Here is a 16,387-nt window from a genome sequence, read left to right as displayed (position 1 = left end):
AAGTTACAATTCTGAAGTATTTCCGGTTTAAAATCTGAGAAGTCCTGTACCTCTGTTATACCTCCTGGCGTGAAATGACTTAGAGCATTTCCATCCCACCTGTCATTACAGAGTCCGACAAGGATTATATTAATGCTAACCTTGGAAGGTTACTACTAATGAGGGGAATGGGATCACACATTTCCAAGAAGAAGAACAGAGAGTATAATAAAAAAAAAAAAAAATTCTAAAAAAAAATTGTCTGGTTTTATTTACTACACCAGACATGTAAGGAAAGCCAACAGTTCCTCTTCTATTGAAAAAAAAAAAATCTAAGTCTACAAAGCAAAAACAAACTGCAAGCCTAATCTATTGAATGTGAAGTCTAGTTTTGTAAGAACATGGTCATGTATAACGTGAAAAATATGTTTAAAAAAATCTCCAATGAGGAATTTGGCCCTGTCTATGAGCAAACCGCCTGCTAAAACGTTGGCCGGTGAAGACAAACAGAAAAGCTAATGTTATCCATGAACGAAGTTGCAGGAATTTTTGTGCCTTCACCAGTTTGCTTGAGTTTGTACCAGTGGTAAAATGAGGGTTACCAGCACCCGTGACAATGCAAGATTTGTCCCCCACTGTAGCTGATAGCACTCCCTGAATTCCTTCCAATATTGAACACCTTAGTGTACAAAGTACATGTATTGTATTTTTTTTTTTTAAATAATGATGTAATTATATTTTTTCTTTGACCCTCTAGTTAGTTTCTTTTTGTTTGTTTTTTTTTTTTGCTGAAATTAAACTAAAATTCATAAAAAGCTAAACATAATAAAAAAATTAAAAGTGAAAACAAATCTGTGTTTTGTTTGTAGGTTATCATAGCCCTAATCCTAATGCTAACCGTGGCACTATCCTTAAGGTACACATTTAGCGACGCTGCAGCGATCTAGACAACGATCCCGATCGCTGCAGCGTCGCTGTGTGGTCGCTGGAGAGCTGTCACACAGACAGCTCTCCAGCGACCAACTATGCGAAGTCCCCTGGTAACCAGGGTAAACATCGGATTACTAAGCGCAGGGCCGCGCTTAGTAACCCGATGTTTACCCTGGTTACCAGCGTAAACGTAAAAAAAACAAACACTACATACTTACATTCCGGTGTCTGTCCCCCGGCGCTGTGCTTCTCTGCACTGACTGAGCACCAGCCGGAAAGCACAGCGGTGACGTCACCGCTGTGCTCGGCTTTACGGCCGGCCGGCGCTGACAGTGCAGAGAAGCAGAGCGCCAGAGGACAGACACCGGAATGTAAGTATGTAGTGTTTTTTTTTTACGTTTACGCTGGTAACCAGGGTAAACATCGGGTTACTAAGCGCGGCTCTGCGCTTAGTAACCCGATGTTTACCCTGGTTACCAGTGAAGACATCGCTGAAGCGGCGTCACACACGCCGATTCAGCGATGTCTGCGGGAGGTCCAGCGACGAAATAAAGTGCTGGACTTTCTGCTCCGACCAACGATGTCACAGCAGGATCCAGATCGCTGCTGCCTGCCAAACTGAACGATATCGCTAGCCAGGACGCTGCAACGTCACGGATCGCTAGCGATATCGTTGTTAAGTTGGCCAGTGTGAAGGTACCTTTAATTTCGGCAGGGGTTAGAAAAGTATGCAAAAAATTATGAAACTGTAGGTTTGTTTGTTTTATAAAAAGGGACACTTTTTAAAATTTGGGACCGTGACCATAGCAGTTTCCGCTTCCCCTTTAGCAAAATTATAAGAGAGAAAAAAAGAGATATTGATCGCTCGTCTGATTTCGGAATGCAATTGCATTGTTCTTCCTGAGATAAGCCACCAGCCGATGTTTTACAGGGGGTTTACTCATAGCGAACACAAAAGTGATGTGTCCGGAAGTGTCGACTAAGATGGCCGTCCACCAAACAATTGGCCGATTCATCGTTCAGCCACTGCCATCACGTGTATGGCCAGCCTTAGTTGTAAAATGACAAAAACGGTTATCACGATTGGATGACGGGAAGGTCAAGCCGCTACATTATAAGACTGAAAAACAATATATGAACAATAGGTACATTTAGAAGCAAGGGTCATTTTCTGCATATAATTAGATTTGCTCCTTGATAGGTCAGAGTAAAAAAGATTTTTTTTTTTTCCCTTATAAATAACACTCAATTTTCATTCATTTAGGAAGTAAACTGCAGCCACAGTCCACATTCCGTAGCACAAAGGCATTGCATTCCAGTCCATTGGTAAAATGTTAATCCGATTAAGTCGTGCCACTGTACAAAAGAACCTAGACCAGAGGTTAACCAGCAGCAAACTATGAAGCAAAAAGTTAATATATTAACAAGTGTGTCCTACAATTAATGTGCAGTGCTTGCCTGGAGAAGAATGTATTAGAATTCTAAGGAGGTAATTGTAGCAGCAAATTATGCGAGCAGAAACATATTACATACATACGGTAATGTGCAAAAGGTTTCGTCAGGAGTACAAAAAAAAACAATGCTGAAGAGTAGATCAATTAAAAAAATAAAAAGTGAATAAACAAAAAATAAATCTAAACCACTCATTCTGTTCAGATCAGTATCAATACTTCTCGGTACACTTGCACACAGTTTTAGAAGTAATTCGGCAAAGAGATCATTTCAAAACATCATGGAGAACCAACCACAGATCTATGGATGTTAGCTTTGAAATCCCTTCGTCTCATCATGTAATCCTAGATAGGCTCAATGTTGAGATCAGAGCTCTGTGGGGCAATATCATCACTTCCAGGACTCATGGTTATTGGATATTGACTTGATATTGGGGTGGTTGTTCTGATGCAGAATACATTTGGAGTCAGACTACTCTCTGATGGTATTACATGATGGACAGGTATCTGCCAGTAGTTTTCAGCACTGACAACACCATAAATCTACACCAAATCTTCAACTCCGATTGCAGAAATGCAACTCCAAACTTGCATGGAGCGTGTGGAAATTAGAACAGAAGGAACCAGGTTCTGAGCAAAAATATAGAAAGGGAGAACTGAGAAGAGTCAGATTAGTAAGTTCATGTAATAGGCCTGTGTAAGAAATGGATTTTTATAGCACACTTGAAACAGTTGACACGGAGAATTAACTCAATTATTTATCCGGAAAAGTGTATTTTGGAGCAGTTGTTCAATACGACAAAGGTCTTCCTAACATTTTAGTCACGGACACCACATGAAAGCCATTGTCTTGTATGGGCAATTATGATCTATGGCTCAGATCAAAAACAGACATGTCGCAGAGGGGTTTTAATTGCGGACCACCCCGCTGGCAAAAAACACGTACATGTAAAAAGCTCCATAGACTATAATTGGTACGTGTTTTATCAGTGAAAAACGTGGATAGAAAAGTGCCTGATTTTAAAGACATCTGAATGAGGACTTAAAAAAAACAGCGTAAAACTGTACTTCTCATAGGCAGAATATGCCTAGAAACCACATAAAGGTGTACAGAAAGGGGCTTCTCTAGTGGTATATAAGGCAATAAAAAGAGAAGTGCTAACAACATGGCAATTGTCATCCTCTGGGGATTCACAATGAACAGAAACCTTGTACACAGAACACCTCTCCTATCTGAGAGACAGTGACTGCAAATAGGTATGGGAGGTCACTGCTAACACTAGGAGAAAAAAAAAGTATCATTAAGCAAAACAGCTCTAAAGGTACCTTCACACTGAACGATATCGCTAGCGATTCGTGACGTTGCAGCGTCCTGGATAGCGATATCATTGAGTTTGACAGGCAGCAGCGATCAGGATCCTGCTGTGCCATCGTTGGTCGGAGCAGAAAGTCCAGAACTTTATTTCGTCGCTGGACTCCCGCAGACATCGCTGAATCGGCGTGTGTGACGACGATTCAGCATTGTCTTCACTGGTAACCAGGGTAAACATCGGGTTACTAAGCGCAGGGCAGCGCTTAGTAACCCGATGTTTACCCTGGTTACCAGCGTAAACGTAAAAAAAAAAAAAAACACTACATACTTACATTCCGGTGTCTGTCCCCCGGCGCTGTGCTTCTCTGCACTGTGAGCGCCGGCCGGCCGGAAAGCAGAGCACAGCAGTGACGTCACCGCTGTGCTTTCCGGCTGGCACTCACAGTCAGTGCAGAGAAGCAGAGCGCCGGGGGACAGACACCGGAATGTAAGTATGTAGTGTTTGTTTGTTTTTTACGTTTACGCTGGTAACCAGGGTAAACATCAAGTTACTAAGCGCGGCCCTGCGCTTAATAACACGATGTTTACCCTGGTTACCAGGGGACTTCGCATAGTTGATCGCTGGAGAGCTGTCTGTGTGACAGCTCTCCAGCGACCACACAGCGACGCTGCAGCGATCGGGATCGTTGTCTAGATCGCTGCAGCGTCGCTAAATGTGACGGTACCTTAAGGAGATTACAAAGCCCCAAATGTAAGTGTCATTTGGCCTATATGGGCCCTACCACAGCAAACAATGGAACAAGTGCTATAACAAACTGTAATTTCCTTAAAACACCCATTATCCAGAGCAAAGACTAGAAACTTCATTCTATAGCCAAGATCTGCTTCCTTTGTCAGGAGCAGAAACATGGCAGCTCACACCTAATTAGCATTGAAATAAAAAGGCCAAGGCTGTCTCCATGACGATATCTACATTGTATCTACAGTCATCATGAACATTTAGGCTATGTGCACACGTTCAGGATTTCTCGCAGAAAATTCCGGACATTTTCTGCAAGAAATCCGCAAGAAAACCGCATGCGTTTTTGCCGCGATTTTGCCATGGTTTTGATGCGTTTTTGCCGCGTTTTTTTCCGGACACTTCCCAATGCATTTTGGAGTGGGAAATCCGCAAAAAAAAAAAACCGGAAAATTAATAAACATGCTGCGGTTTTTACCGCGATGCATTTTTTTCACGGAAAAAAACGCATCATGTGCACAAAACATGCAGAATTCATTCTAAATGATGGGATGCTTATTGTATGCGTTTTTTTGCGATTTTATAGCGTTTTTATCGGGAAAAACCGCGAAAAAACCGCAACGTGTGCACACAGCCTTAAGGGGAGATTATGACTTCTTCATTCCTAACAAAGAGGCATTCCCATCTCCAAGACCATATCCCAATTAGCAATGTAGTATAGTTCTTCTGATTCGCTATGTTGCTTACCCCATGTGCAGGGAATTGCAGTAGCTTTTGGTATACATGGTTAAGACCACAAACAATTGTCACTAAATGAGTAGTTCTAAGCAAAGATACCCAAGTAACTGCAAATGCCCTGCACATGGGGTAAAGGTACCGTCACACTGAGCAACTTTTGAACGATAATGATAGTGATCCGTGATGTTGCAGCGTCCTGGATAGCGATCTTGTTGTGTTTGACACGCAGCAGCGATCAGGATCCTGCTGTGACATCGCTGGTCGGAGCTAGAAGGCCAGAACTTTATTTTGTCGTCAGGTCACTCGCTGTCATCTCTGGATCGGCGTGTGTGACGCCGATCCAGCGATGAGTCCCCGGGTAACCAGGGTAAACATCGGGTTACTAAGCGCAGGGCCACTTAGTAACCCGATGTTTACCCTGGTTACCATTGTAAATGTAAAAAAAAAAAAAGAACACTACATACTTACATTCCGGTGTCTGTCACGTCCCCCGGCGTCAGCTTCCCGCACTGACTGTGAGCGCCGGCCGTAAAGCACAGCGGTGACGTCACCGCTGTGCTCTGCTTTATGGCCGGCCGGCGCTCACAGTCAGTTCGGGAAGCTGACGGCGAGGGACGTGATAGACACCGGAATGTAAGTATGTAGTGTTTTGTTTTCTTTACTTTTACAATGGTAACCAGGGTAAACATCGGGTTACTAAGCGCGGCCCTGCGCTTAGTAACCCGATGTTTACCCTGGTTACCCGGGGACTTCGGCATCGTTGGTCGCTGGAGAGCTGTCTGTGTGACAGCTCCCCAGCGACCACACAAGGACTTTCCAACGATCACTGCCAGGTCGTATCGCTGGTCGTGATCGTTGGAAAGTTGATCAGTGTGAAGGTACCCTAAGTGACATAGCTAATCAAAAGAACTATACTACACCTCTAATTGGAGGTCTTTGCTAATATTATTTATTGCTTACACCTACTACATATTAGGATAGGAGTAGCATTAGTGTTCAACATGACAGATTTCTCACATACGACTGCCTACACCCGAGCAGTGACCAAAAATATATTATGTGCCACTGGCAAAATGGACTGACAATGCCAACAGAAGGTCCAAGTCTGTCATTTCAGAAGAGTAAAATCACAAGTCTATGGCCAGCTTTAATAGCCTTTACACCAGGTTCTCTCCAATGTTCACGATTGTTAAAGAACGTCACTAATCTTATTTCCCTGAACATAGCGTTTATACGCTTGCAAAAGTATTCGGCTCCCTGGAACTTTTCAACCTTTTCCCACATATCATGCTTCACACAAAGATACCAAATGTAAATTTTTGGTGAAGAATCAACAAGTTGAACACAATTGTGAAGTTGAACAAAATGTATTGGTTATTTTACATTTTGGTGGAAATTCAAAAACTGAAAAGTGGGGCGTGCAATATTATTCGGCCCCTTTACTGTCAGTGCAGCAAACTCACTCCAGAAGTTCATTGTGGATCTCTGAATGATCCAATGTTGTCCTAAATGCCTAATGATGATAAATATAATCCACCTGTGTGTAATCAAGTCTCCGTATAAATGCACCTGCTCTGCGATAGTCTCAGGGTTCTGTTTGAAGCACAGAGAGCATCATGAAGACCAAGGAACACAACAGTCAGGTCCGTGATACTGTTGTGGAGAAGTTTAAAGCCGGATTTGGATTCAAAAGGATTTCCAAAACTTTAAACACTTGTTTTCAACTGGATCCATTTTTTAACATTGAAGTCTATGGAAAATGGATGTGTCAAATAGCGATTCGTTCTTCTCCCATTTGAAAAGGATCAGTTTTTTTGCTTACTGGATCAGTTGCAAATAGAAGATAACAGGAGCCTAATTAACAGATCCAATGTCCATAGACTTCAATGTTAAAACAAACATTTAGCTGAAGTTATTTATTTTATTTTTTTTAAGAAAGTCCAAAAAAAAGAGTTTAATCATCTATTTGAAACTGATCCAGGAAGCAAAAAATGGATCCTATTCAAAAGGGAGAAAATGGTATAGCTAATTGACTGATCCATTTTTCATAGACTTAAATGTAAAAAAAAAAAATGCATCCGGTCAAAATATTTCATTTTTCAGCCAGACAATAGTTATGTCTGCACAGTTTTTTTGTCAACGGATTGCTGCTGGATCCATTTCAACGGATGATTACTGGACATGTGAGTTGACTCTGATCCTTGCAGACACAGGTCTAAGGCCACCGTCACACGTTCAGGATTCGGTCAGTATTTTACCTCAGTATTTGTAAGCCAACACCAGGAGTGGAACATTTAGAGGAAAAGTATAATAGAAACTCGTCACCACTTCTGTATTTATCACCCACTCCTGGTTTTGGCTTACAAATACTGAGGTAAAATACTGACCAAATACTGCTAGTGTGAACGTGGCCTGAGCAGAATATAACTCCAGTCACAATCACAGGAGAATCAATGCATTGTAATATCAGGGTAACCAAGACAGAGACAGCATGGAGTGAGTACACGCCAATCTCTTCCAACATTGAATCTATGTTGATTCCGAGGTATCGAAGTCTACTGATAAATGATAATATAGGGGCAGTTTCATTATCAATGATCGAGTTCATTTACAAACATTGATTTGTGGATCTTAAAACCCAAATTTTTAGTTGAGAATGGTCTTCTGCTGAGAATTTAGGCACATTGTGATATTAGTCATGTAGGGCACATTATCAAAGTGTTTAAAGGCACCTTTACTCACATGCACAATATCAACATACAGGATTTCATTTATTTTCTAACATCAGGAAATGATATAAGAAAATGGAAAAAAAAAAAAAGAAAAAACCCTCACCAGTTAATTCGCCTCCCCGCCTTTCCAGCGCCCCTCTCCGGTTTCTGTTTACCTCGCTGCAGTGATCATGTGCGGGCCCTGGCATCAGTTTCTATTGGCATACACAGTGATGAGGAAAGTACGGTAATTGGCTGCAGTCGGCACAGAGATGAACGGCACATGATCGCTGAAACAAAGTAAGCGCTCACAAACCTTGGAATTGATGTTTTGCTTTTTTGTGTTTTTTATTTTGGGGGGGAAGGGAGTTATGCCATTCCTTGCTGACAGAAAACATTTAAAAAAAAAAAAGATTTTGGAAAGGCACTTTAATCACAAAATTACACTTTCATGGAGCTATCGTTAATGGTCTATGGTAACTGCTGAGCCAAACTTTTCACGTATGACACATGGGCCACAGTCCAAAGAGAGTCCCACTGTAAGGCCGGGGTCACACTAGACCGTAATACGGCCGAGTGCAATGCGATAAAAAAAAAAAAAAAAAAAAAAATCGCATTGCACTCGGACCAATGTTAGCATATGGTGCTGCTCCCAGCAGCCGACTTTTTGTCGGCCGTTTTCCTCGGTCCGAGACACTCGCAGCCTGCTGCGATTGTCATGGACCGAGGAAAACTCTCAGCTCACTCGCACCCATATAAGCCTATGGGTGCGAGTGAGACAGCGCACACCACTCGGATATCATCCGAGTGATGTGCGCTATAAGCGGACCCCAGCAATGGAGGAGAAGGAGAAATTCATTTCTCCGCCTCCTACGCAGCTGTGCTCCGATCCTCCCTGTGCGGGAGAATCGGAGCACAGACGCATGACACTCGGCTCCTGCTCTGCTGCGAGCAGGAGCCGAGGGTCATTAGCATATCGCATCTGATGATCTCGCATCGGATGCAATAAGTCATGGTGACCCCGGCCTAAGAACTGCAATTGGGCCCTTTATGGTCCAGTAGCACATAATGCGGCCCTTTATGTAACAGCTGCTTTGCAGAGGTAGAAGTGGGCCGCCTTACCGATTGGGCCCCTCTACAGCCCCCTTTCCGCTTGGGCTCCTCTACAGCCCCCTTTCCGCTTGGGCTCCTCTACAGCCCCCTTTCCGCTTGGGCTCCTCTAGAGCCCCCTTTCCGCTTGGGCTCCTCTAGAGCCCCCTTTCCGCTTGGGCTCCTCTAGAGCCCCTTTCCGCTTGGGCTCCTCTACAGCCCCCTTTCCTCTTGGGCTCCTCTAGAGCCCCCTTTCCGCTTGGGCTCCTCTAGAGCCCCCTTTCCGCTTGGGCTCCTCTACAGCCCCCTTTCCTCTTGAGCTCCTCTACAGCCCCCTTTCCGCTTGGGCTCCTCTACAGCCCCCTTTCCGCTTGGGCTCCTCTACAGCCCCCTTTCCGCTTGGGCTAATCTACAGCCCCCTTTCCGCTTGGGCTCCTCTACAGCCCCCTTTCCGCTTGGGCTCCTCTACAGCCCCCTTTCCGCTTGGGCTAATCTACAGCCCCCTTTCCGCTTGGGCTCCTCTACAGCCCCCTTTCCGCTTGGGCTCCTCTACAGCCCCCTTTCCGCTTGGGCTCCTCTACAGCCCCCTTTCCGCTTGGGCTCCTCTACAGCCCCCTTTCCGCTTGGGCTCCTCTACAGCCCCCTTTCCGCTTGGGCTCCTCTACAGCCCCCTTTCCTCTTGGGCTCCTCTACAGCCCCCTTTCCGCTTGGGCTCCTGTACAACTACACAGGCTGCAGTAATAGTACATCCACCCCCTGGCATCACAAATATTGAATGCACATATTAAAGTGCATTGAAGATAAATAACGTTTTATATTTTGTTATTCTTTTTTAGTAAATTATACCCAGCATCATCATAGTACGTAGCATTTTGTAAACGATAACACATTAAAAAACAAATCAATCACAACCTGTAAGTAAGGAATCATTTGTGGTGCAGTAGAACCTCCTTGTGCTCTCACATGGCTTTAATGAAGTGTCCTGGTCTGGGGGGAGGAAACCTCATCATGAGCTGCTGAGACCCTCACAAGGAAAACAAGAGATCTCAGTCCCAACAGTGAAACAATCACATCACTCATCAAAACCATAACTTATCGGGAAGTGATCATGGGGGGAAGGAATCCAGCCAGCCCCAAACTAGGCCTCCAACACAGAAACTCTTCAGATCTCCAGGTCTGCTGCTAGATCCCAACCATCACCATGAGATGCAGCAGCCCACCCCTCCAGGATCAGAGCTGGGCCACAAATGCCTGCAAGCTCCTGGACAGGGTGGCACTGAAGGGGTTAAACGTGTGTCCAGAGATTTAACAGCTTCAGTGCCACAGGGAGGATGCGCAGTGCATGCCCCTCCTGTGCTTACATGGTGGGTGCAGGACTCTCAGAATAATACCCCAATACTAAACATGGAGGAAACAAGCAACAAGTGTCTCCCAGCTCCAGCATGCAGCCGTGTGCTTTTACCTCTGGGGGGCTCTCCTCTGGGGGGCTCCTTAGTGGCTATGCATCAGGATCCAAACGTCCCCCTTTCCTCCTCTGGCACAGACCCCCGGTGTCAGATTACTTTTCCAGAAGTTTTATAGAGTCAGGAGCTAGAGAAGGAAACCCCCAGAAAGGCGGCAGCAGCAGGAGCATCTCCAGGAGCACACACTGCCGGGGCCTCCAGAGTCACTGTGCCCGGCACAGCACCGCATCCCAGGGGCACACACCTTCAGGGGCGTCGGGGGGCTTCTACTCCAGCTGGTCCCGGGGGCTTGCCATGTCCCGCTGCAGACCCTCTTTGTTGTGAGGCTGCCGCTCTGCTGTGCGCTCCCGTGTGGGGCTGGATCTTGTAACCATTGTAACAGGGACGCACAAGCTGCCAATCACACTGCCAGGCTCACCCTGCCTGACTCACGGCGCTCCACTCCCCTCCAGAGCCTGGCGGAGGCCCTCTGGTGCCACCTAGTGCCGAGGATCATGTCTGCAGGCCGGTTATAGTCTTCATCTTCGCTACTAATATTGGGAAGAGATGTTCATTTCTCCATATACCGGGGTTGCAGAGGTGTATCTAGGGTTTCTGGCACCCGGGGCAAGAATACATTATAATGCTCCTGAATAAAAAATTGCCCCTCACTATATTGTCTGCACAAAATATGACCCCCACACAGTCCTTATGGTACAAGCTCTTCACACTGACCTCTCCTTTCCATACCGGCCCCCTTTTCACACTGTCCTCTCATACTGTGTCCTCCCTATAGGGCCCAGAATTTATACTGTACTCAATCATCACACTCCCCCTTCCTGGTATACTGTCCCCTCCTGGCTGTGACCTTACACTGTCCCCCATGCTACGCCCCCACTACTCAGTTTCTATTCTGTGCCCACTCACTTTTCTCCCCCATACTGTCTCCTCACACTATTCCCCTCCCTCCTCATACTGTCTCCTCTCACATCCCCCTGTTCACCATACTGTCTCCTCATATATTTACCCCCTCACTTTCTATACTACCTGCTCACATAACTACCCATACTGTTTCTGCACATATCCCATCACCCTCACTCCCCGTACTCTGTCCACATACATTTTTCACATCGCTCCTCATACTGTGCCCTCATTCTCCCACATAGTTTCCTCACACATGCCCCCCATTCCCTCATACTGTTTCCTCATACATGCCCCAAATTCCCCCATACTGTTTCCTCAAACATGCCCCCAATTCCCCCATACTGTTTCCTCATACATGCCCCCAATTCCCCCATACTGTTTCCTCGTACATGCCCCACATCTCCCCTTTTGCTCTTCATTTTGTGTCCTCAAATCTCCCCCACACATTAAATCCCCCATGCCCACTCAAAATTTCACCCCACACATAATAAATTCCCCTATCCCCACTCAAATTATCCACACACATATTATTGTCCTCTACCCCACCCCATCATTGCTCTCTTTACCACCTCCATCATTGCCTTCTCCGTCACACCCATCATTGCACTTTTTACCACCTCCAGCATTTCCTCCCCCCAATCCCATCATTGCCCATTCCACCACTTGCATCATTTCCTCCTCCACCACCATCCCCATCATTGCTCTCTCTCCGTCAGCCCCATCATTGCCCTCTCCTCCCCCACCAAACTGAGATGGCTACTCCAATGATGGGGCTGACGGGTAGAGGGCAATGATGGGAACATCATTGCCCTCTACCCGTCAGCCCCATCATTGGAGTAGCCATCTCAGTTTCCTGACCTCAATATCATTGAGCCACTCTGGGAAGATCTCAAGCACACAGTTCATGCTAGACAGCCCTGGAATTTACAGGAACTGGAGGCTTTTTGCCAAGAAGAGTGGGCAGCTTTACCATCTGAGAAAATAAAGAACCTCATCCACAACTACCACAAAAGACTTCAAGCTGTCATTGATGTGCCACACATGGTATTAAGAAATGGGGTATGTGAACTTTTGATCGGGGTCATTTGGATGCTTTGGGTTGTCATTATTAGGGTTGAGCGAAACGGGTCGAACATTTTCAAAAGTCGCCGACTTTTGGCGAAGTCGAGTTTCATGAAACCCGATCCGACCCCTGTGCGTGGTCGGCCATGCGGTACGCGACTTTCGCGCCAAAGTCGCGTTTCAATGACGCGAAAAGCGCCATTTCTCAGCCAATGAAGGTAAACGCAGAGTGTGGGCAGCGTGATGACATAGGTCCTGGTCCCCACCATCTTAGAGAAGGGCATTGCAGTGATTGGCTTGCTGTCTGCGGCGTCACAGGGGCTATAAAGGGGAGTTCCCGCCGACCGCCATGTTACTGCTGCTGATCTGAGCTTAGGGAGAGGTTGCTGCCGCTTCATCAGAAGCAGGGATAGCGTTAGGCAGGGTCCATTAACCACAAAACCGCTTGTGCTGTAGCGATTTCCACTGCCCAACACCACCTTCGGTGTGCAGGGACAGTGGAAGCTCCTTTTTTTTTTTTTTTTTTTCCTCAGCGCTGTAGCTCATTGGGCTGCCCTAGAAGGCTCCCTGATAGCTGCATTGCTGTGTGTACGCCGCTGTGCAAACCAACTGCTTTTTTCAAAGCACAAATCCTCTTGTTCCTTCCTTTCTGCACAGCTATCTTGTTTGTTTGTCCACACTTTTTATTTAATTTGTGCATCAGTCCACTCCTTATTGCTGCCTGCCATACCTGGCTGAGATTACTGCAGGGAGATAGTAATTGAAGGACAGTTCCTTTTTTTTTTTTTTTTTTTTTTTTTTTTTTTTGTGGGAGATTAAGATTGACATTTCTGCTAGAGTGCCATCTCTGTCTGTGTCATCTCTCACTCAGTGGGCCATAGAAAGCCTATTTATTTTTTTGCTTGATTTGGGTTCCAAAATCTACCAGAAAAAATCACAACATCAATCAGTGGGAGAAAAATATTGGCCTCAGGGCTTGTGTGCCACTCCTTACTCCTGTGTGTGCCATCTCTCACTCAGTGGGCCATAGAAAGCCTATTAATTTTTTTGCTTGATTTGGGTTCTAAGTTCTACCTGAAAAAATCAATAAATCAATCAGTGGGAGATTAATATTGGCCTTTGGGCTTGTGTGCCAGTCCTAAGCGTGCCATCTCTCTCTCTCTCAGATAGTGGGCCATAGAAAGCCTATTTTTTTATTATTTTATTGGGTTTATAAATTTTCCCTGGAAAAAAAAAAAAAGTGGGAGATTAATATTGGCCTCTGGGCTTGTGTGCCAGTCCTGAGCATGCCATCTCTCTCACAAATAGTGGGCCATAGAAAGCCTATTAATTTTTTTGCTTGATTTGGGTTCCAAAATCTACCTGAAAAAAATCACTAAATCAATCAGTGGGAGATTAATATTGGCCTCTGGGCTTGTGTGCCACTCCTGACTCCTGTGTGCGTCATCTGTCACTCAGTGGGCCCTAGAAAGCCTATTTTTGTTTTATTTGTTTTCTAAATTCTCCCTGAAACAATCATTTTATTTTCTTTGGTTTCTAAATTATTCCTGAAAAAAATCATTTTTTTGGTATTTTTTTTTCTCTCAAGTCTCCCTGAAAAAAAAAAAAAAAAAAAAAAAAAAATCTGTGGGAGATTCATATTGCCCCTTCTGCTTGTGTGCCAGTCTTGACTCCTGGGTGTGCCATCTCTCTCTCTCTCCCCAATTGTGGGCCATAGAAAGCCTATTAATTTTTTTGCTTGATTTGGGTTCCAAAATCTACCAAAAAAAATAACTAAATCAATCGGTGGGAGATTAATATTGGCCTCTGGGCTTGTGTGCCACTCCTGACTCCTGTGTGCGTCCTCTCTCACTCAGTGGGCCCTACAAAGCCTTTTTTTTTTTTTTTTTTTTTCCTAAATTCTCCCTGAAACAATCATTTCATTTTATTTGTTTTATAAATTCTTCTGTAAAAAATAATTTTTTTTAAATTTTTTTTTTCTGAAGTCTCCCTTTTAAAAAAAACAAACACAAATCAGTGGGAGATAAATATTTACATTTGCGCTTCAGTGACAGTCCTGCGTGTGTGCCATCTCATTTGTTGCCAACAACAACAGAGTGTGTAACATTGTGGCTGATTTTCGTTGTGGTCTCACCCACCTGTAAAGGGGTAGCTAAATCATACTGAAGTTATAGCTCACCGTGTAAGTTGTGTGACAGCAACAAATACCGTTCGTTTGTTAACGTTTTTAAAACAATGAGGAAGTCTGGTGGAAGAGGTCGTGGCCGGGGGCGTTCATTGTCAGCTGGTAATGAGGGTAGTGGTAGTGGTGGAGCATCAGCTGGTCGTGGGAAAAAAAATATTGCACCTAAGTCTGGAGCTGTGGAGCCAGGTTCGTCGTCTGGCTACACAAGGCCTCGAACGCTCCCTTTTCTGGGAGTAGGAAAACCGCTTTTAAAGCCGGAGCAGCAAGAGCAAGTTTTGGCTTATCTTGCTGACTCAGCCTCTAGCTCTTTTGCCTCCTCTCGTGAAACTGGTAAATGTCAAAGCAGCGCGTCGTTAGTGGATGTTCACGGTCAGGGACAAGTCGCTTCCTTGTCCTCTTCAGCAAAAACAACAACAGAGAAGAATGCAGCAGGCGACACAACGGGTTACTCCATGGAGCTCTTTACACATACCGTCCCTGGCTTAGAAAGTGAAGCAGTTAACAGTCCATGCCCATTACAAGTTGAATCTGACATGGAGTGCACTGATGCACAGCCACAGCCAGACTACTATCCTGGTCCTTTGACTCAGACCACAACATTGCCATCGCAGGGTGCTGATCAAGAATCAGACCCTGATGAGACTATGTTGCCCCATCACGAACGCTATACCACCGACCGCCACGGTGACACAGACGAAGTTGCACACGAGCTACAAGAAGAGGTAATAGATGACCCAGTTCTTGACCCCGATTGGCAGCCATTGGGGGAACAGGGTGCAGGCGGCAGCAGTTCTGAAGCGGAGGAGGAGGGGCCGCAGCAGGCATCAACATCGCAACAGGTTCCATCTGCCGGGCCCGTATCTTGCCCAAAACGCGTGGCAAAGCTAAAACCTGTTGGAGGACAGCGTGGCCATCCGGTTAAAGCTCAGTCTGCAATGCCTGAAAAGGTATCCGATGCTAGAAAGAGTGCAGTCTGGCATTTTTTTAAACAACATCCAATTGATCAGCGCAAAGTCATCTATCAAAAATGTTCAACTACCTTAAGCAGAGGACAGAATCTGAAAAGTCTCAATACAAGTTGCATGCATAGACATTTAACCACCATGCATTTGCAAGCCTGGACTAACTACCAAACGTCCCTTAAGGTTGTAGCACCCTCGGCCAATGAAGCTAGTCAGCAACGCAACATCCCTTCCGGCAGTGTAGGGCCACCATTTTCCGCACCACCTGCAGTATCTGTGCAGGTTTCTTTGCCAGGCCAAAGCCGTCAGGGTCAGGGAATCACCAGTTTCGTAGTAGGAAACACTGCATCTAGGGCACCGGTGGCAACAATACCATCTCCCAACGTCTCTCAGTCTGCCATGTCCACCGGCACCCCCGCTAGTTCCACGATCTCCAGCTCTCCAGTCCAGCTCACCCTACATGAGACTATGGTTAGAAAAAGGAAGTACTTAGCCTCGCATCCGCGTACACAGGGTTTGAACGCACACATAGCTAGACTAATCTCGTTAGAGATGATGCCCTACCGGTTAGTTGAAAGCGAAGCTTTCAAAGCCCTGATGGACTACGCTGTACCACGCTATGAGCTACCCAGTCGACACTTTTTTTCCAGAAAAGCCATCCCAGCCCTCCACCAGCATGTTAAAGAGCGCATCGTCCATGCACTCAGGCAATCTGTGAGCACAAAGGTGCACCTGACAACAGATGCATGGACCAGTAGGCATGGCCAGGGACGTTACGTGTCCATCACGGCACACTGGGTAAATGTGGTGGATGCAGGGTCCACAGGGGACAGCAAGTTTGGGACAGTTCTGCCTAGCCCACG

The 16,387-nt window shown here is 45.6% G+C and overlaps 1 protein-coding gene across 8 annotated transcripts in view; it reads right to left on the bottom strand.

The window, feature by feature from the left end:
• Positions 1-10,802, bottom strand: part of PTPN13 (protein tyrosine phosphatase non-receptor type 13) — a 376,092-nt gene extending 365,290 nt beyond the window's left edge. For 5 of the 8 annotated variants that reach the window (XM_069743364.1, XM_069743366.1, XM_069743365.1 and 2 more), the window contains exon 1: positions 10,412-10,802. The gene's annotated coding sequence lies outside the window, so the exon portion shown is untranslated. The remainder of the gene's footprint in view (positions 1-10,411) is intronic. The other 3 variants (XM_069743372.1, XM_069743373.1, XM_069743371.1) reach the window with 2 other exon arrangements.
• Positions 10,803-16,387: the final 5,585 nt, after the last annotated feature.

The sequence above is a fragment of the Ranitomeya imitator genome, chromosome 1 (assembly GCF_032444005.1).
Source record: "Ranitomeya imitator isolate aRanImi1 chromosome 1, aRanImi1.pri, whole genome shotgun sequence".
In the NCBI taxonomy this organism is placed as follows: Eukaryota; Metazoa; Chordata; class Amphibia; order Anura; family Dendrobatidae; genus Ranitomeya; species Ranitomeya imitator.
The sequence above is the reverse complement of the archived record's forward strand: the minus strand, read 5'-3'. Positions and strand labels throughout refer to the sequence as shown.